The sequence below is a fragment of the Rattus norvegicus genome, chromosome 9 (assembly GCF_021556685.1).
Source record: "Rattus norvegicus strain SHRSP/BbbUtx chromosome 9, alternate assembly SHRSP_T2T, whole genome shotgun sequence".
Classification (NCBI taxonomy): Eukaryota; Metazoa; Chordata; class Mammalia; order Rodentia; family Muridae; genus Rattus; species Rattus norvegicus.
This window is the reverse complement of record NC_141542.1, coordinates 118,024,131-118,051,605: the sequence shown is the minus strand read 5'-3', so window position 1 is coordinate 118,051,605 and position 27,475 is coordinate 118,024,131. Positions and strand designations below refer to the sequence as shown.

The following is a 27,475-nucleotide window of genomic DNA, read 5'->3' as shown; positions in this document are numbered from 1 at the left end:
CCCCGGTCCATTTCTCACCCCCCGACCCCCAGCCGATCCAGGGGACCAGTAATGGAGTTGTGAGTTCCACAGAGCCTCCTCTGTACATCAAGGCAAGTCCGCTCTCCATCGTGCGAGACGAAAGGAAGCAGGGCTCAGAGAGAAAAAAATAAAAAGAACTTTACATGGAAACACACCCGTTTACAAATACTTTTGACATATCTGGAACGAGCATTCCGGAAATCTGTGTCTTTCCAATGTAACAGTGAATTCGATATAAAAAGAGGAACAAAAACACAAAAGAAAGTAAAATTTAAAAAGAGGAAGGAAATATGTAAGTAGCAGCAATCGCATTAAACTTGGCATCTCTCCTTTCATTTTTCTTAATTCTGTGTTTCCTTTTGTGAGCCTGTTTTGCTCACACATGAGGTAAAAGAGAAACCTGTGCTTTGGGATTTGATAATTTTATGTGATGTTTTTGCAATTCTTTGTGCACTTTCTCAGCACGGCACATCTATCTATTATATATCTTAAGTGACAGAAAAATACTGTGATTTTATTTTTGAGAAAATTTAATTAGTAAGTGGCTGAGTTTCAAAAGCATGATAATGAAGATTGGTTTAGTATTTTAATTTCTGGACTGTTATGATACATTGCATTAGGCCAGGGAGTTTATCTCTTTAATAGTTTTCTACAGCATGAAATTCAGCTTCTCCCAGCAACTGACTGCCTTGTGATTATTGTTTGTGGCTCCCTTCAGGAGTCTCTGCTCATTGCCGTCTTCCTATACCCTGTGAGATAATTGACAGTCATTGTTCTTAGAAAGCCTTGTGTTCACTTTAATTGATACTTTATTAAAGTATGAATATGGATGGATAAAGTATGGGTGGATTTCTGTCTTTGTATTGGCTAGCCGTCATATCCACAGCCACAGAAGCATGATGTCTATATGCTAATATGCTTACTTAATCTTTAATACATTATATTTTAATAATATAGGAATGCCAGGCTGTGGATGAGCAAATGAAAAGGTCATTTCTTATTCATGTTCTACTGGGTGCACCTCCACTTGGAGCTCATTACACATGCACTTGAACTCAAGTTTCTAAAGTGGAAAGTGTTCCAGATTAAACCCCCACTTTCCTAAGTGACGTTTCTTTTCTAAAATTACTGTCCTCCTTCTTTTCAATTTTCTTTATTCTGACTGTTTGTTCCTCGTTTGTGACCCTCCCTTCTCTGTTATAGTCAAAATCTCTAATCCCATTTTTAGCAGCAGACCACCACCTCCCATCAGCAGAGAGGCCATAACTATGGTCACATTCACGCACATGATCTCAGCTCGGGAGCTCAGAGTGTTTTCTGCAGAAGTAGCATTTCCCATGGCTTTCAGAAAGGAGGAATGCAGCCCAGAGTGCTTAGGTGACTAAGGAAAGCCCACACCTGCACCACCAGTAGCCGGGACCTTAATTAACTATGATGTTTCTGTGAATATACTCAATGTCTTGGCCTGGATTTCAGGTTATAAACTGCTGGAAGAGTAACAGAACCGTGGCCGGCCACAGATAGTTCTAGCCCACTAGTACTCTAGCCCAGTTAGGGAAATGGCAACAGTAAAAGTCAGCTATGGAGAATCTGATGGCCCTGACTTCATTCAGTGCATGCCTCTCAGTGTGAGAGTCAGTCAAATAACTCACCCGGGATCTAAAACACACCTTTCCGAATCTAACTTTCTAGGAGTCATGTGACTATAGATGATGGGACCAGACAAAGGGCATCTGAGGGGTGAGGTTGAGCCATGGTGGCAAGAAAAGCTATGAGAAGAGGCTTGTCTTCTTTCCTTTGCCTTGTTCTCCTTGCCGGGGGTGAGCGGAGGGGGCAAGTCATCTTAGTGTAGCCCAATTCATTGTGGATAAGCCATTTAAAGCATAAGAAAGAGATGAACAAATACAGAGTTTTAATTTAAGAAGCACATTTTTCCTGAGTTGTCTGGATGTTGGTGTGTGGCTTGCTACCCACCTTTCATGGTGTTAGTTGGAAAGTTAAAGTTTAGGTCTGCCTCACGTCCACCCTTAGTGCAGACTCTTCTGCTGATACAGTGAGTGTGAAAGGGCGGGTAAGCCTGACTCACTCACGCTGAAGAAGTGAGTGTCGTATTATAGTGAGGAGGAGGTGAGCAAAGGTACACCAGGGATATGGGAGTCAGAAAGAGCAGCAGGAGAACTGGGACAGGGGGGTGAAGGGAGAGGAGAGTGTGGCTTCCTGTGAATCAGGGCTTGTGGAGGACAGGTTGATGAGAAGGGTCCTCAGCAGTGAATCACTAGACAGTTACAGACAAGGTGTCAGTACCAACAGGTGGGCAATCACCAAATGCACTGGCAGGAAACATCTCACCGGATGCAGGGGATTTTCCAAGGAGTCCTTAGCAGGGGGCAATTGAGGACAGATGGAATCAAAGGCTTATCCCAGCAATAGAAGGACTTGACATAATCTCATTGTGCATCATTCTTTAACATCTCAGTAAAACTGCTCAGTCAGGACTGCAGGGAAAGATTGCATTTTTTTTTAAATGGAATTGTTTGACCAGGATTCACTAATGCCACCCAATATATTTTTACCGTTCTGTCTATGAATACCATATAGAACATAGAAACGTTTAGGTAACGTGTAAAAATACACTTAGCATTTTACTAAATATGTAGAAACTGGATTTCCTTCCAAGTCCCAATGGGCGCGCGCGCACGCGCACACACACAAACACACACACACACACACACACACACACACACTCTCTCTCTCTCTCTCTCTCTCTCTCTCTTACTATTAAGTCAGGCTTTATGTAAGGATTATGAGAATATTTTTGTTTGTTCCCTCAATTTTCCCTTGTTACATTTAGACATAAGCTCAGGTATTTTAAGTGCCTGCAGTTTTATAGGGAACTAGATGTGTTTGCTTAGAGACATGAACATTTCAGCATGCCAGGCACCTGTGTGGTGTGGTATGTTCACACTTGCAGCCTGGCCATGATGTTTTCCGTGGTTCCCTTTAGTGAAGAAACAGCAAAGGAAGCAGGCAGCATAAGAGTGTCCTGAGATCGTGTTCTTCACTTACAGCCATGCTCCGGTAGCCTTTCCCACAGCAGCCGAGGACCAGACCGGCAGAGAATCCCACTGGGTAGATGGGGCATCTCTGAGTCCCACAGGTCTTATCATCATGGGTCCTGTTTGCAGTTCCTGTCTGTTTTCAGTCATGTCTCAAATGCCCAGTGTTCTTCCAGGGCATGGTGGTCACTCCACCCTTGGACCTGAGTACGTCAGACCCAGTGAGCCGGGCTCCTGTGCTCCAGCCTCACTCTCGGCATTCTCTGTGCTTCTGTGCATGTTACTGTGGCCTCCAGTTCTGGTCCCACAGTAGCCGTGTTTGCCTCAGTGACTTGACTGAAGCTCTCCTTATTGTGTGGGGATTCTTTCCAGTTTGGGAAATGATGCCTTTGATTGTTTTCAATCTATTCACAATGCAGTCAGCTAAGCAGTCATCAGATATACTGGATTCTGCCTTTGTCACTTACCCTAGCTCTGAGAAGCAGTGTCTATAATAAAATCTGTGTTAGGGAGAAGGACAGCAGTAGCCAAACACATTCCAGGCTTGGCCTGGTAGTGTTCAGCACCTCCTCCTCGTTCTTCCTTCTGGATGAGCATTTAGAGAAATTATGAGAAAGAGGGGCACATCTTTAGCTTTTGAATTATTCTTAGCTTTAAATTGTTTCCCTCAGGGAAACCCCACACGTTCTGTAATATGCCCAAATCTGCTGTTCCCCAGAGATAGTAAGCAGGTCACTGGCAGCTCAGGCTGTCTGCGTGATTGTGAAAGAGAAGAGAACACAGTAGAGTAAACCTGTAAGAATCGCAGTTCTGTGACCTTCTATGCTATGTCAGCCACCGTTTCCATTTTGTCTAGGAGGTCCTCCTGACATTGTCCGAAGCAGTGTTCTCCATCCAGTGCTAGCTTTTCACTAACTTTCGCACATAGTAACCTAAACCATTCACTTCAGCACCAAATCACTGTTTAACTAACTCACTCACTTATCAAAGAGTGACAAAACCACCTAAGGGGGAAGTTGTAAGAATAAACTGACAACCAGATATGTGATTAACTTGAGATTGGACAGATATCAGCTAGTAGTGCCTATATCTCAGGAGTCAAGTTTCTGTCATCAGTGTTTCCAGTTGCATGTCTGCTGTAATGGGTTAGCGTGGATTTGAGAAAGTGCCCTGAGCCTCCTGGTCTCTCTCCCATGTGGACTAGCATGCATCTAAGTGTTGGTACACAAGTTCTCTCATCTTTAGCTGCACAACTGTAAAGGATTTAGAACTTTTAGATTTTTAGCTGAATAAAGATCAAATTCAGGCATCGGAAGCCCTGCAGGAGTTTATAGAGCTTGGGAGACAGAGTTAAACACTGTAAATCTTGGCAGTCCTTACGTGCAAAGGATGAAGAGTGTGGTCCTGAGAGCCTTACAGGCTGCCCTTCAGAACGCTGGGGCTCCTGGGCCCCTTGCAATGTCATACTTTTTCCTTGTCTTATGTAAAGCCTGTCATTATTAAACCTATTGATTTCACAATTCAAAGGTACTATTAAGAGTAACACTTTGTTAAAATTGATCTCTTGTGGAATTTTAAAGTTTTAATACAAACAATATTAAAATTGTAGGCATTTTGATCTTCAGACAACATCGTGGTTTATGGCCCACTAAGCTGGTCAGGTGGTCATGGTCTCCCTGACTCGACTTCCCAGGGGCTGGCACCTCAGCTCTATGTCACTGTGCCCAGCATTAGACCCTTTGTTTTGTAACTGAACTCTTTCTTTTGAGACATGCTATATTTATTTTATATTATGTCACATGTATTTTGCTCAAGATTTTCATTTATTTTTTTCCTTTTGAAACAGACTAATAATTTTGATAGCATTCACGAAGCACTGCTGTGCCATTTCCAGGATCCCTGTCTCTTTGTTAAACTCTGAGGTAGAGATGTAGGGATGCCCAGGCTGCGTACACACTATCCACCTCTACAGTCTAACTTCTTACCCCGTCTGTAGGATCTGCCTGTTCATCACATTTCATATGATGACTGTTAAATGGAGGTTTATGATTTACTCTAGGAATCCTGTGTATTGATAGGTGAAAAACTTAGAAAAGAAGAAAGCCTACTTTCCATGCATGTAAATCAGTGCCCATATCAGATGCAATTACATTGATGACAGTGCATAGAATCAGTGTCTGTGTTTGGGCCCTAAGTGACGGAGTGGATCTTGAAATGGGTTTCTAGATGGCATTGTGGGGTTTGTAAACTAAGTTCTGCTGCCAGACAAGCAGCATCCCAGTCCCATAACTGCCTACAACTCGGTGAGCATAGTTTCTGATATGTTCGTGTGTTTTAGTCTTGCCTACCCATCTCCTGTTGACTAGAGTTCACCCAGCCAGATACCTGTTCCTCATACCAAGGACCGTGTTAGGCTTGGCAGTAGGCAGATAAGCAACCGCAGAAACAAGGTGACCCAAACTAGGAGGATTTGTAATGGAAAATTTACTTTGTGCTCCCTGGAACACGGCACTGAGGTTTCCAGTTTAGTGCAATTGCACAGTACCCTCAAACACTCTACAGCTCATGAGAGCAAATTTCCGGCCAAAGGCTCTGGCCTTCCTTTGCCGCAGTTCCCAGGAAAGGGTGGGACACTGACACGTTGCAGGAAACTACCCGCGGCTCCCGCCTGAGGCTGGCCCTGCAGTAGTCTTACCTTGGGCCTGGTGGGGAGTCTGGAGAGTGCCCGTGTGCTATTATACTGTATCCCAGACTACGTCCCTAAGGCCAGAGGAAGATTTCATGAGGTCATTTTGTATTGGACGGTCATTCATTTTGGAAAATAATATAAATAATTTTAGAAAGCCACCAAGGTCAGAGCCAGAGAAATAAAGGCATATAACTAGTAGGGGTTAGGTTCCTGCTCATTCCGAGTTACCTTTGCCAATCCTTCAACAAAGTAGGAGTGGTCCTCGGGTTCACTTGGTTTCTTTGGGAAAAGACAGTGACACGGAACTTTAACCCTGTGTGCCCACATCTTAATTTTTATTTACTTAGTAATTTTTATTGTGGTACCTAATCCATGCTGGGACAATATTCTGGGTTTGGCCACAACTACTCTAGCCCCAGCTCTCATTAAAATTTATTTACCATTGCGAACCCTGTGACTATTTTTACACATGGTTTTTTGTTTTCGTTTTTATGGATCATTCATTATCTTTCTTTTTAAAGAAGACTCTAGCTCATTAAAAAACAAATCCAGCAATATCAGCCTGAATTTTTAAAATCATTTTGGAATAGGTTTCTCTTGTAATAGCATAATCACATATTGGCTGTTAATAAGATTTTTTTCTTTAGAAGAAGAGAAGTTATTTATTTGTAATTAAAGGTCAAAGTCCTTAAACAGGTTTTGGTGTTTAAATAATCAAATCTCTTTTTATCAGTGGCTTCTACTTCCAGAGAAATAGACATATTTTTTTCTATTCCCTTTTTGTTGTTGTTTGTTTGTCTGGGGGGGAGGGCAAGATGACACCATTTAAGACTGGCCTTGAAGTTACCATGAAGTCTAGGCTAGTCTTGTGCTCATAGGGCTCTCATGGCCTAGAGCTGGATTAAAGGTGTCGGCCATACAGGCCTGGCTCCTAGTCCCCTTAAATAACAGTCTATATCCTTAGAAACTGCATACTGCATCTGGATCTTAAACAATAGAAAGAAAAAATGCCAAAGGCTAGAAAGAAGAGGAGACTGACAAGAGTCCCCAAGTTTCTCCCTTTAACTGTCCCAGAGTCTGAGCTATGGAAATTGGTAGTCTAGAAGTAACAGTGAGTTTGCATAGAATGTCTCTAAGGAATACAAATTTAAAAAGGAAAAAAAATCCTCAACTGTTTGCTGATGGCTTGATTATATATGTATAACATTCTCAGAATTAATAATCAAGACTTCAGAATACCAAATAGATATGCAAAAATCAATAGTACTTCTGCAAAGCAGTAGTGAAAATACGGGAGGGAAATTAAAATCGCCGCCATTGCCATGCTCAACAAAGAATAAGGAAGACATTCATAAGTGTAAAGCTAACAAAACTCGACTAAGGAGCGCGTCCCACACACTCTGAACCCTTAAAGTGGAACCTGGGTGGGGCATCAAGCGAGGTAGAGCGTGGCCCAGCCTGTAAGAGTCCAGAGTTTAGCCAACACTCGGGAAAACAAAACAAAACATCAACAAGACCTTAAATAGGTAGACGTGCCCTGTTTGTTTACTAGAAGTCAGTGTTATAACAGTAGCAACTTTTCCAAAATTAATAGTTTAACCAAATTCCTAAATGAAAATCCTTTTTCAGTGCATATAGGCAATTACCCTAAAACATACACGGAAAGCCAAAACTCAAGAGACTAAAGCCAACTTAAAAACATGGCAGTGGTGCCCAGTTCTTGATTGTAAAACTAAAGTGACCACAGGGAAGACTGTGGTGACTTCACTGAGAAAACAGCCAGGGATGGACTCACTGGCTGTTCATCCTTTACACATTTATCATTTGTCTGTGGAGGGAGCGTGTGAGTGCACATGGTACGGTGTGTGTGGCCGTCAGAGTCTGCTCTCTCCTTCTGCCGTGGGAGTCTGAGATCAAGCTCAGGTTATCAGCGTGAGCCAGCGAGCCAGCCTGCTTCTCACAAAAGATTTGTCAACTGATTTTTATTTCCTATGCTAGGATCAAACCATGGCTTGTCCATGCCAGACAGGTACTCTAATCTGCATTCCCTGCCTCAAAACAATCTTTAACAAAACTGTGAAAGCAATTCAGTAGGGAGATGGCGGCCTTTTCAGTGAGGAGTGCTAGAAAGGGTGAGCGTCACAGGCCGACCTCACAAACCTTAACCTGAGTCACGTACTTCATACAATAAGTGGTTCAAACTGAATCAGATTTAATTTTAAGACCAATCCATAACATAGATCTAGGCACCGAGGGCCATGCATAGAATCCTTAGATCTGAAAACAACAACAAAACATGTCCATTAGAGGAAAACTGATGTTTATCAAAATTAAATTTCCTTGTACAGCTAAGATTTAAAAAAGACGAGAAAACTGAAAATGGAACTGGGTCTCAGCTGTGCCGGGCAAACCCTTTACCACTGAGTATCTTTATGTGTATTAACATTTATACCACTCATACATTTGTACCGCCAAGCCCATGGCACAGAATTACAGGGGAATGGAAAGATAAGCCACCAGTAAAATACACCCTACAGTCTTACATGCTGGGGTCCCAAAGTTGAAATGACCTAGTGAGCATCATAATCCCCACAGTCCCAGAGTAGAAATACTAAAAGCCCAAGTCCTAAAGCCAGCCAACCAACCAGCAAAACAACAAACAAACAACAAACAAAATTTACTGTTTGAGGAAGGCAAGGCTGTGAAACACGGACCGTGGTCAGTTTGCGGGAGGGGTCCGTGTGTCCGTCTGTAGCAGTGCACAGTATAGGTGTAGCACTGCGTGTGGGGTGCAGAGGAGCTCAGTGGGCTGCATGGGTCTTTGTGGCCATGGGGAGGATCTGCTGCTTGCTCTGAGGTGAACAGTTTTATTCCCTGAGGCGAGCCATGCACCAGAAAAGGCAGTGGTTTTATCAAGAGGTCAACCAGAGCGCACAGCCGGGAGAGCAGGCGAGCTCATGCGAGGCATCTGTGCAGTTGCCCTGCATGCCCCGTGCGATCCCTTCTGCATGTGTTGCATTGTTTCTCTGAGGATTTCTTCCATGTTGTCTTTCACCAGTTGTTCCTCACAATTTGCCCTGCTATGTACTCATTCTTAGCTTCATGTGTTATACTAGAGTTATAAATAGTATCAATTGTTTTAGAGAATTCTAAATCTTTTTTTACACATTTCGCAAATTAGATTTTATGAAAATGCATTTTCACAGTACTGACTTTGTGTATAGACATTGTGCGTATAAAAATATTAAGACTTGGGCTGGAAAGATGGCTCAGTGGTTAAGAGCACTGACTGCTCTTCCAGAGGTCCTGAGTTCAAATCCCAGCAACCACATGGTGGCTTGCAACCATCTGTAATGGGATTCAATGCCCTCTTCTGGTGTGTCTGAAGACAGCTACAGTGTACTCACATACATAAAATAAATAAATCTTTAATAAAAAAATATAAAGACCTTGCCATTTGAGTGAGATCGTTCAGTAGCCAGGGGCATTTACCACCAAGCCTGATTACTGGAGATTGATCCCCAAAACTTATGTGGAGGAAAGACAGAAGTAACTCTGACTACCTGTGCTCCCACACACAGAAAGGCATACAATATCAACAAATAAATGTTAAAAAAAAAACAGGAAACAAATTTCCTCAGTAAAATAGGGACGTCCTTTTTAAATATTTGCATTTGTGAAGTATAAAACATCTCCAAGATCTTACTCTTCTTCTGCTTAACTGAGGTTTTGCCCAAGATGATACGATATGAAATGATCACAGGTGTTTTTGTTAGGGACCTTAACTGAGGTGTTTCTCAAGATGATACGATATGAGATGATCATGGGTATTTTTGTTAGGGACCTTGTGTTTGGGCTGCATCCAGAGAACATTCGTGACAGTCTACTGCATTTTCCTAAGTCTTAATACACAAATGTCTCACCAAGCACTTGGGAGTTTGCTTACAGTTTTAAGGAATTAGCCCATTTCCATCATGGGGGGAAAGCACACATGCATGGTGTTGGACCAGAGGACCTGGGAGCTTCACATTCTCCCTGGCAGGCAGCATACAGAGGGAGACACTGGGCCTGACATGAACTTTTGAAACCTCAAAGCTCATTCCCGGTAACATACTTCTTCCATGAGGGCCACACCTACCTCAGCGAGGCCCTGCCTCCCAGTCCCTTCCAAACAGTTCTGATAACTGAGGACCAAGCCTTCAAATATATGAACCAATGGAGGCCACTGTCATTGAAACCACCTCAGCAAGATTTTCTATTACACTTCATAGTTAGCTCTTAAGTGAGAAGGTTTGGTGTGGATGCTCTATAATCCGACATGCACACCGCCCGTTAGCTGGGCATCCAGACGGAAGGCCTCACCGTGCTGGGTTCACAACACCTTTCCCCCTTCCTTTTTTTATTTGATATAGTTTGAGTTTGATTTTTAAATGTGTTATTGATTCTTTGTGAATTTCACACCATGCCCCCAATCCCATTCATCTCCCCATTCCTTCATATCCACCCTCTATCCTTTAAAACCTCCCCCACAAAATAAAGTAATTTTACAAAAGGAACATTGCTTGTCACGGAAGCTGTAGTGTGTCACAGTGTGCCCCACAGTGTGCCCCACAGTATGCCCTTTTATCTACACATCTTTACTTGCAAATGTTCATCAGAATGAGTCATCAGCCCGGTTCAAGGCCTCTGGCTTCAGTGCACTATCAACACCATACCGGATCCTCGCCAGGACTTCTGTCAGATACCCTGGTGTTGTCCTGTGTCATAGAGATCCTGCAGCTTTGAACTGCTGGGCCAGCCCTTTCATGTACTCTAGCAGATCACAGATGGGGCAGATACTGGGCTGGGCCACCTCAAAGGCCTTGTTCTGTGATAGCCGAGCTCATCAACCCACCAGGTCTCCTCTACCCACACCACCAGCAGGGGCTCTCAAGCCCATCCCAATCCAGCACTGCAGTGCCACAGCCAAACATGGGGACAGTCAGTTTTCCTGCTCTCATGATTTTACCAGCCAGCCTTCTCACCTACCACAGGTGGCGATGGGGAGGAAGGTCACTCACCCACACCACCCAAAGGCAGATGAGGGGTCGGGCTAGCTTTTCTGAGTGTGGTAGCCAGCCAGGGCTAGGGCCAGCTCAGCACATTGCTTCAGATGGCATTCCAGTCCAGTGACATCTGCATAGCCTTTGGTAGTAACACAGGCCTGGGACATCCACACAGACCCTGGCTGCTGTAGGATCATGGACCCAGAGACCCCCACCATACCCCACCTCCTGCAGCAGCATGAGCCCAGATATAACCATGGCCTCAGGTAGCAGTGCAGGCTACTCAGATTAGCATGTCTGCCCACAAGAGCATGACCCTCCAACATGCACATGGTCTCCAAGGGCAGCCCAGACATCCCCATGGCCTCAGGTGGGTGTGTAGGCTCCTCATATTAGCCTGTTTCTCCCCACTTCAAGCCTCTAGCTCCGCCTGTCTCCACAGTGTGCAAAGCCCTTGGCTTTAACTTTCTCTCCCTCCCTCCTTCCACCATGTTCTCTGTCTGTTTACATCTCCCGTCACACGTGAGCCCATCCAATGGCACCCATGGAGGGTGTGTGGGAGTCTGTTCACACACACACACACACACACACACACACACACACAAACACACACACACACACACACACACACACTAGCACAGGCCATCTCCTCATGACTGCTGCTGTTTGTCCCTTCTTTTGCACGTCTGTCTGTTATAGAACCCGGATCATCAGTTTGAGAAGAAGTCTAGATTAGCAATGGCTTTCTTATGCTGGCACTCAATAGGCCCTGCTCTAAATCTTTTTACTTCCTTCAAATCGATCAGTAAATTCAGATGATGAATATTAGCTTCCAGATTTTGAGAAAAAATACAACATAAAATCATGCTGCTTTTCTTTGTTTCTTATCTTTCCTTTTTAAACTCATGATCTTTGTGCCACAGCCTCCTGAGTGCTTAAAGTATAGGACTGAACCACCATACCCTGTGCGTTGTGTCTTACTGTATTGTTAGAAGGTGCATAATGTCTAAAGTTATAGAAATATTAGGTTGTAATGGCCAAGGCATGTCTTAACACACTCAGATACATCAATTCTTCTAATCCTTATGAAGAGTAAGTAAAGAATATGAGACCCAGGGAGCTCGCCAGTTCCCCAACCTGGCTGGACACGTGCACGGGGACCCATGAGTCCATGCAGATTTATGGGCAGCCATTCTACCATGGGAAGGCAGAGCATTTCTGAATCACAGTGGTAGTTAAGTTCAAGACACTCCAGTCCGAGCATTGTCTTGACTCTCCAAGGAAATACGTGTTGAAGTCATGTCAATTAAAGTATTTTTGAAGTATAAATTATTTATCCCGTCTACCCTCTTTAAAAGCAAAATTCCCTTCAAAGCCTGTTTCCTTTTGTAGTCTTTACTCTCACGCTCACAAATTGTGTATTTTCCTTCCGCAGCATTGGAACACTTTAGGGAAACTAAATTTGTTTCCCTTTAAATGTTTCTTTTCTGATACGAAGAAGTTTAAAATGAATCTTTTGGAACTAGTGGCAATTTATAATTTTCGGCAACCACAGTATTTTCAAAACTACATTTTAGGTTTTGGTCTCTCTTGTGCTGGATGCATATTTAATGTGCCTTTTCCCTCTGCCTGGCGGGTCCAGTGTAGAAGGAGTTTTACTGAGGGAGCTTCAGAAGGATGGCTTCTGCCGTGTCCAAGCCACAGCCTTACCCTCCTGCCCTACTTATATTCTTAGCTCGGATTTTTTTTTTTAAGATTTATTTATTTATTACATTTAAGTACACTGTAGCTGTCTTCAGACGTGCCAGAAGAGGGCATCAGATCTCATTACAGATGGTTGTGAGCCACCATGTGGTTGCTGGGATTTGAACTCAGGACCTCTGGTAGAACAGTCAGTGCTCTTAACCACTGAGCCATCTCTCCAGCCCCCAGCCCTGGATCTTTTAAACCCCTGCGTGTTTTGTTGTTATTTACTTTAATTCCCATTATTAAAAGGACTTTGCATGGATATTTCTCTTATCTGCACTCCATTTAGTTCTTATTCAAAAAATAATGGTCTCCTCAGCTGAAATATTCCAGTAAACAGTGATAGATTTCTTGTTTTTCCCCCCAAGTGTCAGTTTTCTAAAATGGCATGATTTGTCTTGTTAGCGTATGGCATTCTTTCTCCCATTCATTCGTCAAACCTATCTTGAGCATATTATCCAATATGAGCAAAGCATTCTGGCCAGGACTGGAAGTCCGGTTAGCATGCTGACATACTGCTCCAGTGGTCAAAGCAGAAACGCGGAGTCCTGAAGGCAGTCGCTCTAGGAAGATAGCAGGACGTGGACCTTAGCTGACTGAGTGAGAGTGGATAAGCGTGTGTGGTGCTGCCTTGCCAGGGAGTGAGCCAGTGACAAGCAGAGGTCTGCCTGCAGGGTCCACAGTGCGCAGCCGATCAGCACATCATTGGTTTAGCATGACCAGAACAGGAGAAAAAGACTGTGCCGAAAATGAAGCTATCATATTCCCATCGTGAATCCTACAGCTTAATGTTTGGTGGTTGTTAATTAGGTGAGAGGAGAAATATTTTTCCATAGTACTTTGTGGCTCCTTCACACCCGCTGTGGCCTGGATCGCACAGTAAAATATCAGCTTTCGAGCTGTACCAGTGTGTCAAGAGTCAGACTGAAGATGAGTGGGCAGAGGCAGCAAAAGCTAGGCTCACTAATGTGTGCAGCCTCTCCCTGTTTGAGCCATGTGAGCCACCATCCTTCAGGCAGCGCTGCACCTCCTAGTCCATGCTGTCTGGTGTGCTTATACATGCGATTGTGGGGTGCGTGCCCACTCACGGTTGGGGTTTGTAGATCTTCTCTGTCAGGAGGCACTTACTCTTCTTGTCCTCATGTACTTTTATTTTGTAAACAGAAAGCGAAGGGATATTTTGGGTCACTTTCCATGCCTCTTTCAAAATTAAGCCTTTAGCCAAAAATAGGCGGAGGGTAACATATTGGGGAAAAGCTACCATAAAAATAGCATTTTCGGGGCTGGGGATTTAGCTCAGTGGTAGAGCGCTTACCTAGGAAGCGCAAGGCCCTGGGTTCGGTCCCCAGCTCCGGAAAAAAAAAATAGCATTTTCATTGCTCAGAAACGCCAGGGTTTATAAAGTGCCAAGAGAAGATGGAGTGACCTCCTTGTTAACAAGGCCTGTGTTGAGAATGATACTAAGTATACTTTAAAAACAATTAGCCTTAATGGTCTGAAATTTGCATGTCCTCTCTGAATAATATAAAAGTATGAATTGCTTTCATACAGTTAATAATTTTTTAATTATCCCCGGGGGCTTGTGTTTTTAAATATTAATCTTGTGAAATCAGTAGCAACTCAAGCTAGACAAATGGAAGCATGTGTCAGAACTGATAGCATTTGTGATTTATTCCTTGCACAATAGGTAAGTCTTGTTTAATTAAGAAAAAGAAGATCCATCAGCCCACATTGAACTCTCACTAATGGTGTGTGTTAAAGTGTTTGGTGTGAAGAACCTTAGCCTTCACTTGTGTTATTATAATGCATAAAAAAGATGAACCCATAAAAAACATGTAATATGGATCGAGAAAGCTGGACACACCTGGTTTGAAGAAAATGAAACAAGCTGTCACAGAACTGTGGTGAGCAGTGGAATTGTCACTGCAGAATTCTATAAGCTCATGAAATTTTCTGTAGGAAAGTTTATGTGAAAAATAGAGAAGACTTACTTTTGTGATTTATTCTGATTAAGACTAAAGATAGGAATTTTCCCCTTTTTTGTCTATCACAGCTTAAAATTTGGTGATGTCTAGACCACCTTTAATCTCACTAGGCTGCCACCTTTTAAAATAAAATTTCCATACAGATAATCCATTGATTGATAACATTCTTAATAATGCTCTGTAGTAACTTCCTGTCACTATTGTAGCAAATTGCTAGCAGTTTGTCGTTTAAAACAAAATCAAAGTTTATTCTCTCACAGTGGTGGAGGGTAGATGTACTTGTCCTTTTCACTGGGAGGAAGGAGAAAGGGCCAGCCTACTGGCGGTTTCCGTTTAGCGTCTGGTGGCAGCTATCATGGCTTGGCTGCATCATTGCTGGCCGCCTCCATGGCGATAAGGCCTTCTCTCTGTTAAAGCTGTGTCATCTAACTTTCTCCTAGGCTCCATGGAGGCCCAAATATGCAACAAGGATAATGGTTCATTTAAGATACTATTTATAGACTCTGTGAACTCTGATTTGATATATTGGAAGCCACTGTTTAACCTAGTGAAGAATCTCTCTCTCTCTCTCTCTCTCTCTCTCTCTCTCTCTCTCTCTCTCTCTCTCTGTGTGTGTGTGTGTGTGTGAGTGTGTGTGTGAGAGTGTGTGTGTCTGTGAGTGTGTGTGTGAATGTGTGTGTGAGTGTGTGTGTGTGAGAGTGTGTGTCTGTGTGAGTGTGTGTCTGTGTGAGTGTGTGTATGTGTGTCTATGTGAGTGTATGTGTGTGTGTGTAAGTGTGTGTGTGTGACCACATCCTGCCTCCTAAGCATGCTTTATATATGCCCTACATATTTCATTTATTTATGTAACTAGGGGTTGGGCATAGTTCCATACATTTACTTACTGGACCACACATTTCTCTTTTGTGTATGGCAACTATTAATATTTCAATGTGATCAAAAAAGGTGTGTCTGTGGGGGTCAGTATCAGGAAGTCAGTGCTATGAAAAATGCACTCTTGGAGAGTCTACTCTGTCCTAAATCACACCACCATATTCATACGGAGAATCCATTAGAAAGAGACCCACCCATCTCCCTACTCGAATACCTAATGGAAACTTTGGTGTTTGGACAGGCTTGCTTGCATGAGTAAAAGCCACTTTGCAAACATTATGAAATGCAGCCTTCTATCCTTGGGGGTTGACATGATTTCTGTCTTAGAGAAGATGCTGATGGAAGTTAAATTACACCTTGATTTCAGAATTGTGTCGTTCACGTGCAGAGAAACATGGACGGTTTATACCTGAATGAATATTAGAAACATGTCTATTATCAAAACCAATAGATTATCAACGCAGTGGTTTTGCTTTGTTTACAATCTGATTATGCACGGAGGAGAAGGTTTGCTACAGTGTGCACCGGGGAGGGGAAGACAGCCTTCCAGTGCTGGGTCTGTGTTTTACACCGTGTGTCCTGGGGTTTGGTCTTGGGTTCCCACACTAGGTGGCAAGTCTTTTACCCACTAAGCCATCCCTCTGGCTCCTAGATTTTCTACATGAAATATTAAAAATTTGTAAAATTCTGGAGCCGTTGAATAAGTTTTATTCTTATGTCCTATTTCAGTGTCTCCTGCCCCACCCACTAACTTCTCCTGAGGTCGGTTTCTCACAGACCAAGGGGACACCATGGCATTAAGAAGTGGGAGGAGAATTCTTAAATGACAGGGATGTTTTCATACTTTTTAAAGCTGTAGCCTTTCCTCAGAGACACCTCAAGCGCACCTGCTCTCTTGTTCGCTCATCGAGGCTCAGGTCTTGTTAGAGATGCACCTGCGTCCTGAATCTTTCCAATGCGTTCGTGGAAACTCACATCTGAATTACAGAAATCCCAGACTGTCCCCCCCCCCTTTTTTTTTGCCTGTATTTTAAACCTACTTGGCCCTTCTCAAGTACTTCTCTTTGAAATTCGTGTGCTTGCTTAGAATGTGACAGAATGCCATCAGCAACTGTGGTCGTATTGTTCCTCTTCTTTGCGTGGTCTCTGGTTTAAATCGAGCCAGTGTGCAAGCCAGTGCTTGCCTGGGTTTAGTGCGTCTTGCTTCACCAATAGCCTTGCCTCCCTCCCTCTCTGGACTATGCCCCGGCTTTGGATTGCCGTTACCTTCCCCAAGGGCTCTGAGGGTGTCAAGTGTCAGTATCGGCATACAGTTACCCCACAGAAGTGAATTCTGGTTTCTCATCATCACCGAGGTATAAATCATGGAATCCCTTCAGGACTCGGAGAAGCATAAACCTGACTCCTAGCGTATTTGCCCAGCATCCTTTTTAATACCTGTCTTTCCTGTCACTCTTCATTCACTGATCACTTTTGAAAGTAACAAACTGTGATCCCTCCAGCCTGCTCCAAATGCCTGAACGTATCCGTGTATCTTGTTAGTCACTTGAGAGAAGTGATTTCCTGTGTAAGGCAGAAACCTGACTACTTGCTGGGTGTGGTGGTGCACAGCGAAAATCCCAGCACTCAGGAGACAGAGGCAGGCAGAGCTCTATGAGTCCGAGGCCAGTCTGTTCTACAAAGCAAGTTCCAGGACAGCCAAGGCTGTAATACAGAGTCACTCTGTCAAAGGAGGAAGGGAGGGAGGGAGAGAAGGAAGGAAGGAAGGAAGGAAGGAAGGAAGGAAGGAAGGAAGGAAGGAAGGAAGGAAAATGAGAAGAAAAGTGGAGTCTGAGTACTTCCATCCCACTTCTCATAGCCGTTGTCTCTGCAATAACCAATAGTGTGTTGTAGAGAAAGTCGTCTTCTCTGAGTTCATGCGTCCTGTAAACAAGGGAGTGCCTCCCTGTGGGCAGTGCTTGCTCCTCCTCCTCCTCTGGGTTGCTGTTTCCTGCAGAGAACTCAGTCTTGAAATAAACAGTGAAAGAACCTTCTCCAGTCTCCATGTCTGTTCTCTGCCTTGCCTTTCCAAGTTGCTGCTAGGAAAAACAGGATGTGCCCGTGCACACGCGAACACACACACACACACACATGCACACATGCACACACACATGCGCACACACAGGTTTCTGTCACTCTTGAAGGCTATAGTTTCATTAGCTTTCTGCAACTTTCCCTAAGATCAGAGATGCTTTTTCCTTTGTGGGGAATCCTTTGATGACTGGTCCAGGCAAAGCCACCTGAATTTCAGAGATTATGGTATTTCAGTTGCTAAATTCCTTTGTCTAGTGCATTACCACAGTTTCTTTTGTTTTGTTTTGTTTTTTTAAAATTTAACGATAGTGTTGGCAATGAGGACAGGCGCTTGTCAAGAATTTGTGTGAGTGCGTGTGTATGACTACCAGAAACAATAGTTATTCCTCTAATTGTAACTCTTTGCCTGTTGAATAAATTAAAAGTTTGCAGCACAATCTTTAGACATATTTTGTTGACCAGTGGAGTTTGGGATCTGAGGGATTATTGTACCACTGTGGCAGAAAAGTGACCAGTCCAGAGGCTTGCCCTGTCGTTTGTAAATCCTACCCATCTGCACTGAGTGCTGAGAAGATGCACAGTTTGTTCCTCCAAACTCCAGACAGATGCATGTCAATTAAGTCAACCATCTTCCTTTTATATTTAAATCTCCAGCTATGTTTCTGACATTAGAAATTTTTGATTGAGGTCAGTATTGTTACAGAAGTATATGAACAGTTTTACAAGTACAATTGTTATTTGTTTTAAGTAAATTTTTGTCTGGTTGTATAAATGTAATGGCTTAAGCAATCGTATTTGATCGTGTTCTTTCTTATGAACACTGGAGCAAAGATGACTGACCTCTGACTCACACATTAGCATGGAATGGTGCAGGGCCAGGCTGCAGAGCTGTGTCGGTGCAGGGCCAGGCTGCAGAGCTGTGTCGGTGCAGGGCCAGGCTGCAGAGCTGTGTCGGTGCAGGGCCAGGCGGCAGAGCTGTGTCGGTGCAGGGCCAGGCGGCAGAGCTGTGTCGGTGCAGGGCCAGGCGGCAGAGCTGTGTCGGTGCAGGGCCAGGCTGCAGAGCTGTGTCGGTGCAGGGCCAGGCGGCAGAGCTGTGTCGGTGCAGGGCCAGGCTGCAGAGCTGTGTCGGTGCAGGGCCAGGCTGCAGAGCTGTGTCGGTGCAGGGCCAGGCGGCAGAGCTGTGTCGGTGCAGGGCCAGGCTGCAGAGCTGTGTCGGTGCAGGGCCAGGCTGCAGAGCTGTGTCGGTGCAGGGCCAGGCGGCAGAGCTGTGTCGGTGCAGGGCCAGGCTGCAGAGCTGTGTCGGTGCAGGGCCAGGCTGCAGAGCTGTGTCGGTGCAGGGCCAGGCTGCAGAGCTGTGTCGGTGCAGGGCCAGGCTGCAGAGCTGTGTCGGTGCAGGGCCAGGCTGCAGAGCTGTGTCGGTGCAGGGCCAGGCTGCAGAGCTGTGTCGGTGCAGGGCCAGGCTGCAGAGCTGTGTCGGTGCAGGGCCAGGCTGCAGAGCTGTGTCGGTGCAGGGCCAGGCTGCAGAGCTGTGTCGGTGCAGGGCCAGGCTGCAGAGCTGTGTCGGTGCAGGGCCAGGCTGCAGAGCTGTGTCGGTGCAGGGCCAGGCGGCAGAGCTGTGTCGGTGCAGGGCCAGGCTGCAGAGCTGTGTCGGTGCAGGGCCAGGCTGCAGAGCTGTGTCGGTGCAGGGCCAGGCGGCAGAGCTGTGTCGGTGCAGGGCCAGGCTGCAGAGCTGTGTCGGTGCAGGGCCAGGCTGCAGAGCTGTGTCGGTGCAGGGCCAGGCTGCAGAGCTGTGTCGGTGCAGGGCCAGGCTGCAGAGCTGTGTCGGTGCAGGGCCAGGCTGCAGAGCTGTGTCGGTGCAGGGCCAGGCTGCAGAGCTGTGTCGGTGCAGGGCCAGGCTGCAGAGCTGTGTCGGTGCAGGGCCAGGCTGCAGAGCTGTGTCGGTGCAGGGCCAGGCTGCAGAGCTGTGTCGGTGCAGGGCCAGGCTGCAGAGCTGTGTCGGTGCAGGGCCAGGCTGCAGAGCTGTGTCGGTGCAGGGCCAGGCTGCAGAGCTGTGTCGGTGCAGGGCCAGGCGGCAGAGCTGTGTCGGTGCAGGGCCAGGCGGCAGAGCTGTGTCGGTGCAGGGCCAGGCTGCAGAGCTGTGTCGGTGCAGGGCCAGGCGGCAGAGCTGTGTCGGTGCAGGGCCAGGCGGCAGAGCTGTGTCGGTGCAGGGCCAGGCTGCAGAGCTGTGTCGGTGCAGGGCCAGGCTGCAGAGCTGTGTGTTCAACAGTGATGATCACTGACCTCAGAACACGGAGACTTCAGTCTCACTGAACCTTGCTGAGGTGACACTGGCATGGTGTCTCTGCCCATGTGATCCTTCTCCTTCCTCTTCAGAAAGCATGCACCCATCGTTTTGTCCCTGCTCCCTGATCCCTGATCTAGACTGCTTTTTACTGCTTCTGTTTTAGGGACTAAGGAGATAACTTGACTCTTATGGTCTTCTGATTTCAGGATTAATCACTTGTATACAATTGCTATTTACAAATCACCCTTAAGACCTCTTTTACCAGCTTCTTGGATGGACAGAGGGTTACTTGGGCTTAAAAGTTAACAAGGAGTTGCCCGCAGACTTCTTGAGGCTAAGAGCTTGCGCACATGGGAGCCTGTGGCTTGGAAGCATTGGCCTGCTCCCCACTGCATTTGATGTGAGCTGTCTAATTTTAGCATTCAAGGATATCACGTTGCCGTTCTCTTCATTTCCCTTGAGAACTCTCTTCTTACCACTGCCACTGTTTGCTCAACAAAGCTTGGAGTAGTGCTTGAATGCTTAGGATGATTTTAGCTAAAGTGGGGACCATCTTTAATAGTCCCTTTTGTCTTTTTGTCCCATGCTTTGTGGCATTCTGATGTTCTCCACCTTCCCAAAACAGAAGGAAACCTTTGTTCAGAGTGTTGTCCGAGTTGCCTCCTTGATTACACAGGTCAAGGGTGGTCCGTGTTGAACATCAGTCTTAGTTCACAAAACTCCTCTGGAGGTGGGGCCGACTCCCAAGGAGCGCTGGGAAGGGGTAATCGTTATAGCAAGGCATATTGTGGGTATCTTGGGGTGAGGACATGCTCAACTCTTTCTTAAAAGAGGCCTGGAGTCTCATGTCCTGAATGTTTTAATCAGCCACTAAAAACATGTCCTCGGCCATTTTAAATAGGAGTCAAGTAAAATATCTATTTTATGCAAAATACAAATGAGAGTTTGATGCTAGTGTTTGTGACAGTTTGGGTGAAGGTCAAGAATGAGAAGGACACAGTCCTCAGTTAGGTGTTTTATACTCTTCTTCTACGTAGATTCCATAGCTTTTTAGGCAAGTCAGAAGCCTGACAGATATCTTTGAAATACTGCTGGCCTTCTGGAACTGATACTGCACCGTTGGTGGCAGGAAGGGTTGAGCAGGACTGTCCCTGACTAATCTTTTGCTGGAAAGGAGTGCACTCTGACAGGCCATAGCTCCTTCCAGCGGACAGCAATGCCTCTGTGTTTGATCGAATTTCTTTTTTAAGAGCCTGGGCTTTTGCTGCCCACAGTACACTTGGGTTCCTTGGAGACAATGAAGACCTTTTCACTGACCATGTCAGGATGCCAACGGGAAGGACCAGTGTAGCTTCATCCACTTGCACAGTGCCTGGTCTCCCTAGAGTCACTGAGGATGAACTGATGGCACTCCTTCAACCAAAAATGAAAAGGAAACAAAAGGAGGTTTTCAACAGTCACTATTTCCACGTGACTATACTTCTCCCCAGTGAGGTAATGGGATCAATTGGACGGTCTTTAACAGAGAAAGTCTCTCCTTTGATTTCTTTCTTTAACAGAGAAAGTCTCTCCTTTGATTTCTTTCTTACTTTTCTTCCTGGTGTTTGTTTCCATTCACCCTGACACCTGACTGTCTTTCCTAGAGTCTTAGTAATTGTGAAGCTGGTACTGGTCCCGTTCGTGGCTATGAATAATAAGGTTATGAATATTAAGAACCAAAGTGGACAGACAGTGTTTGACCCTTCACATTTGCACTAAGTCCAACATTAGGTAACACCATGCCTTGGTCACACTTTACATTTGAAGAAGTGCAGGCTGTAAGTAGATAGACGTTAGTTTTTCTGACTTCCATCCTCTGACCTGCTCTATGGATCGCTTCCCAAAAGTTAGCTCAGTTTGTTAATGTAGTTCTTGTAAAAAGTACTATACAATGGCCAAGTTAAAAATGAGAATTTTACAAATAATATCCAAAATGTTAATGGCAGAGTCAAATTTATTATAAGCCAGTTAGTTCAAGTTTCCATTCCTACTCCTTAGAGAAACTTCAGCCATTTTGTTTCTTGATAATTCACAGGAATGTGCTATTTATATGTAGGTCTCTTTGTGCCTTAGGAAAAATTTAAATATTCTACTAAACATTTAAATTAAGTTGCAGTGTTTGGATATACGGCTAGAGACGACTGACTCCCCATGAGTTGTTCATGAGGACATTTATAAATGCACCGGGAACTCCATTGGCTGTGATATTGTTCTTTCTTTGTTGGGTTCTGATACTCACAAGAAGAAAACTACCTTCTGCTTAGAGTCCTTCAGGGGCGTGGCTAAGAGCCCAGCCTGCCTTCTCCTCAGCAGAATTTAACCCTGCAGAGGCTGCACACTGCAGGAGCAGAAGCCTAACTTAGCTTTTGACATGCTTCCCTTGTGTAAAAACCACAGGTTCCTACAGTGGTCATTTTGTAACCTTTCAGTGAGGTCCGTCCAGCCCCCCACTCCCCACCCCCGTCAAATGAGATATGTCTGCCTAAATAGATCTCAGATTCACAAATCAGTTACTGGCTTTCTAGAGAATGGCATTTGGTAAGTGAGAACTTAATTGGTGTCCCAAGATAATTGTCGCTAACTGGTGGATCTGGTGACATTTTGCATGTCATCCCGAGTTTCTACCCTTGTGGTATATTAAGAATGTTCTTTGAGAAAATGAGTTAGCATTTTAATTGCAAATCCATCTCATAAAAAATCAGCTTATGTATGTTCTATGAGAATCTTTCCATGAGTGTTCATAAGAGTTAACAGTGGTTTCCACTTGGTGCTCTGCAGTCCCTGGTGTTGCACAGATGAGCATTCATGAGAAAGGCATGGAGAAATAAAGAGTGCTCTCAGTGGCATGTGTCAGATTCCTGAGGTAATCTAATGTTGGTCCGTCTAGTTCAGGTGATGAACCTGAAGACAAAAATAACTATATTACTCTCTTTCTATAAGCTAAGCTATCCTGTTACTGTAACACTCATAAACCTAATTTAAATAAGGGAAAATATGCTGGCCATAGACTGTTTAATTGACATTTTTTTTTGGTAAATTTTCCTTCCTTTAAACCATGCAATGTTTCCATTTTTTTGAAGGCTCGGAGACTTGTAAGTTATGTCCACTGTGATCAGAACTCCATTTCAGACTTTTAAAGAGAACCAATCCACTCTGAGTATGCTTTTCCCTGGGTGCACCTTGTGTCTGGGATCCTCTAGTATGACTTGAGTAGCCCACCTGTGAATTGGCATGACAGCATCCTTCTACAGCACACAGGGGTCTCGTTTCCTCCTCACTACTGTGTGTAGACCTTGTCGATCCTTTTAATTCCTTCTTCAGGGTCGTGTGTCCACTCCCATGCTCTGCAGTTTGTCTGTCTGTAGCCCACACGATGTTAAGTTAACTTATTAGCTTGCCTAGTTTTAGAAATGGGGAAAGTCCAGTTCTGTTCCTCAAGCCTTTACAGAGATCACTTTCCGGGTATGTTTTATTGTGAGGTTTCAGTGGCATGTTTATTCAGCCTCAAACACACCAGGCCTTTGTATGTATTTACCCACTTCTTCCCAGGACACTCCATACCTTTTCTTCCTTTTAGTCTGTGGTGCTGTTTTGTCTTGTTGCAGTTTTCTCTCTTTAAATATGTTTCCTATTCAAATAGGACTGTGCTTGGGAGCAACCATCCCAGAGCGTCCTTAGAACTCCACCAAGCCCTGTACTAATGCATCTCTAATGGGGATATTTCTTTTCACACCTTGAAGGTGATTGAGCCTGTCCTTTAAGGTAAGATTTGCAAACCAGTGTCTGGCAGCTCCAATTAGCTTCTTTCTGGCTTGAAGCACATCACAAACGGTAACAAGGTCTCCCAGGACGCTCCTCCTACACACAGTGCAGTCATATTTCCTCATTAGTTCTTTTCAATTGTCACTAATGCCATGTTCTGGCTGTTGAGAAGGAGACAAAAACATAAAAACTTGGTGTGAGTGTGGAATGGGTCATTGTTTTCTATAATCCAAGGCTCTTTTGAATCCCTTTGATAATTTTGAAGCTTACACAGCTTAATTCATTAACCTTTAACCTTCATATAAATCAGACGATTAGGAATCTATTTCTAAGAAGACAGATTCTTTTCCTCCTTTGAAACTGAGAAATGCTTTTTTTTCCCTTTAAAAAGAAAAAAGAAAAAACCTTACGTAGCTCACAAAATAACCTTTCTGCTTTCAAATTTTACAAAATGCTTCAGGTGTATTTTAGAACATTCTCAAAAGCAAGTGAGTATAAAATTATCAAAAATAATTTTAGATGCTTTGACTGTCTTAAAGCAAGTTTTCTGGCCCTTTTCCTTATTCTAAAAGAGAAAGAATATATATATATATATATTATATTTCATTCTCAGTAGCTGTTACTTAGTAATTTACGATAGTAAGACTTCAATTCTTTTTTTCTTCACACCACTGCCAAAGCATAAAAGCAAGGAAATAATCTGAGGGCGGACAATTCAGAATAAGCTAAAGAGATGTCGGTGTGGAGGAGAACGTTTACGGGGAGGGAGCCGCCTTTGGAAGCAAATGCTGTAGGACCTCCAGCCAAGCAAGGTGGAGGTGAGCTCCTTGTTGGTTCCAGGTGAGGCCGGACATTGAGTCTTTCTCTTCCCTTGTTAAGGACGCGCTCCCTGTGGGGTCTGGAGCTCAGGAGGTCCTCGTAGACCTGGTGTTCATGGGACACTTTTCCATGCCGTTCACTTACCCTTTATAATACCACTACTTCCCCTGAGAATTCATAACCTCCACCCCCTTCTAATCCCTCTATTGTCATGAGAATTCCTGGATCGATGTAGAATGCTTTTAAATACTATTTGGAGGTTCGTCTTTGGAGTGATGGGGACAGAATGTTGAAGAAGCGGGAATGTTTTAAATTCTTGGTTGTGATTGTAGGTGCTCATGCCCTGCCTCTGTGTACTGATGTAATTTTCTTACCATGTTGGACAGAGCCTTTTCTCGTGTGATATGTGTGAATAAGGACAGGAATGGAAAAGTGGAGCTTCTGAAAAATGTCACTTCCATCACACTGCTCAGGACTACCAAAGACCGCTTGAAAACATCTTTACCTTTTAAAAGTGTTTGAAAATATCACTTAAGTTTTTATAAGTACCTATCATATAAACTTCTATAATATCTACTATGTGCCATTTGTGCTTATGCATATAAATATATTTATATGAAATGATAATATATTTATATACTATAAATATACTAAGTATGTACGTTTATATGAATAATAGATATGTGTCTGGAAACTGGTGTGACTGAACCTTTAAGGGCAGGTGATGCTTCACCTATGGGACCTTCACTTGCGTTTTCCTCTCAGTATCTAGTGTGACAGGTTACAGTCGTGCAATACCTCATAGCTGGTTACCAGCTCTTGAGCAAACTTCCTGATTTTGCACTACTTACATGCATAATCATGCATACATCCTTCCTGTCTGTCTGTCTGTCTGTCATTTGGGGGCAAACCTTAATGCTCAGTGATTCCACGGCACGTCTTATTTTATACACATGCTGGTTTTCTGTTGTGAGACAGGGCCTGCTTCTCTGGTACAGTAGCAGTCTTCCTGTTATCTGCTCCCCTCAGCCTGTCTGTGAGTCTGCAGTGCCTGTGTGCACTTGTGCCACATCCAGTAATGGATACAACAGGAGGATGCATTTGCTTAGTGCCTTTCTCAGTCAAAAACGAGGTCAGGCATTTTGAACTATTTATATGGACCTGGGAATAAAATACAATTACCGCTTTGCTGCTGCTCCTTTCCACTGTCGCCACCACACATCGGATTAGCTTTAATTCAACAGGGAGGGTAAAATGTGGGCCTTTACTATTGGAGAAAGTGCTCAGGAAATTTTAAATCATTAGGATCGTGTAATAACATGGCTTTTCTTTTTTATTCCTAGCATGTGAAAATTCATTGTAAGTCATCTATAACATTTAGGCACAGTCTGAGCTGTTTGATTTCCTCTTTTAGCATTTCTTTCTAGTGAACTTATTAAAATGTTGCATTAAAGCCAGATGACATGAAGCTAGGTGTTAACGTTTCCCTTCACAATAATCCACGTCAGCCACATTATATTATGTCACTCTCTCGAGATCTCTACTATAGTTGCAAAAAAACCCCAAAAAGCAAAAAAAACCAACAACAACAAAACCCCAATCAAACGTGTTTTAATCATCAATCTTTTTATATAAAACAACCCAAGAAGCATGTTCACCCGGCTGCCCTCAGAAACAGGAAATGTTTATCATTCCATTAGGACCAAATTCTATAAAAGTACTTTAAAAGAAAAATATATCTTCCTTACTAATTTAACCTTCAATAATGAATTATACCAGATAAAATTATATAAAACTCCCTGACATTTTATAAAGCTACCTACAAATAAGCCAGGCAGCCAATGGGATATCTGGAAGGCAGAGATGGATGCCAAGTGAGTTTTGATAGATTGTACACACAGGTACCAAACTGCTTGAACCTCACGTCCTTGGAAAGGTTAATGACTCCTTTTGCTTTTTACCCTTTTGCTTAACTGCTATCCATACGAATTAAACAGGGACTGCATTGAAGGGCACCCACGCCTTGTGGCCTTGTGTCAGTCTGTCAGTACAGCGTGCTGCTAGCATAGCATGCTGAGCTTTCGAGTAGGCCGTGTGGCTAACCATTATTTTTAAAATTCACTAAATTCTCTACTAGAGTTCTGCTAAGGCTATATTGAAAAATGTTTTAATGTAAGTGAAAATCAAAGAAGATTTTAAAATATGTAACTATATAATTTGTATGGCAATTCTTTTGAAATATTAAAAATAAACCCGGGTTGGGGATTTAGCTCAGCGGTAGAGCGTTTGCCTAGCGAGTGCAAGGCCCTGGGTTCGGTCCCCAGCTCCGGAAAAAAAATAAATAAAAATAAATAAACCCTTTTCCCGTCTTCCTTTTAGAATTTTATTAGTTTTTTCTCCTCTTCCTCCTCTCCTCTCAGTCCCTCCCTCTCCCCTCACCTTCCCCACCCACTCTCCTTTCTCTTCAAGAGAGGGAGAGACCTCCCATGGCTATCAGCCTTTACACATCCAGTTGTAGCAGGCCTAGATCTTATGTCCTTCATCAGGTGTGCACGGGACTCCTCCTGAGTCCAGACAAGGTGGCTCATTGAGGGGAAGGGGGTCCAAAGGCAGTCACAGAGTCAGTTATAGCCCCACTCTAGCCCCACTAGAGACGAAGCTGCACACGTGTAGGGGCCGAGGACCATCGCATGCATACTCTGTGGTTGGTGGTTCAGTCTCTGTGAGCCCCTATCGGCCTCACAGGGAAAAACAAAGCACTCCAAAATAGCTGAGGAGCTCCTGTACAAGAACAGACCTGGGGGTTCACTGCCCCATTCCAAGCTGTACTGCCAAGCTACAGTAACAAACTGCATGGCATTGTCATAAACACCAGGACAGGTTGGTCAGTGGAATAGAACTGAAAACCCAGAAGTAAACCCACACGCTGATGGACCCTTGATTTTTGACAAAGAAGTCAAAATTACACAATTGAAAAAAGAAAGCGACTTCAACAAATGGTGTGGTCTAAGTGGATGTCTGCATGCAGAAAATGCAAATAGATCCATATTTATCACCCTGCAAAAATGAAACATTTTTAAAGT

At 44.1% G+C, this 27,475-nt stretch overlaps 1 protein-coding gene across 5 annotated transcripts in view; it reads left to right on the top strand.

The window, feature by feature from the left end:
* The window catches only part of Fbxl17 (F-box and leucine-rich repeat protein 17), a 426,384-nt gene that overhangs the window by 245,697 nt on the left and 153,212 nt on the right, over nucleotides 1–27,475 (top strand). The window lies entirely within an intron of this gene.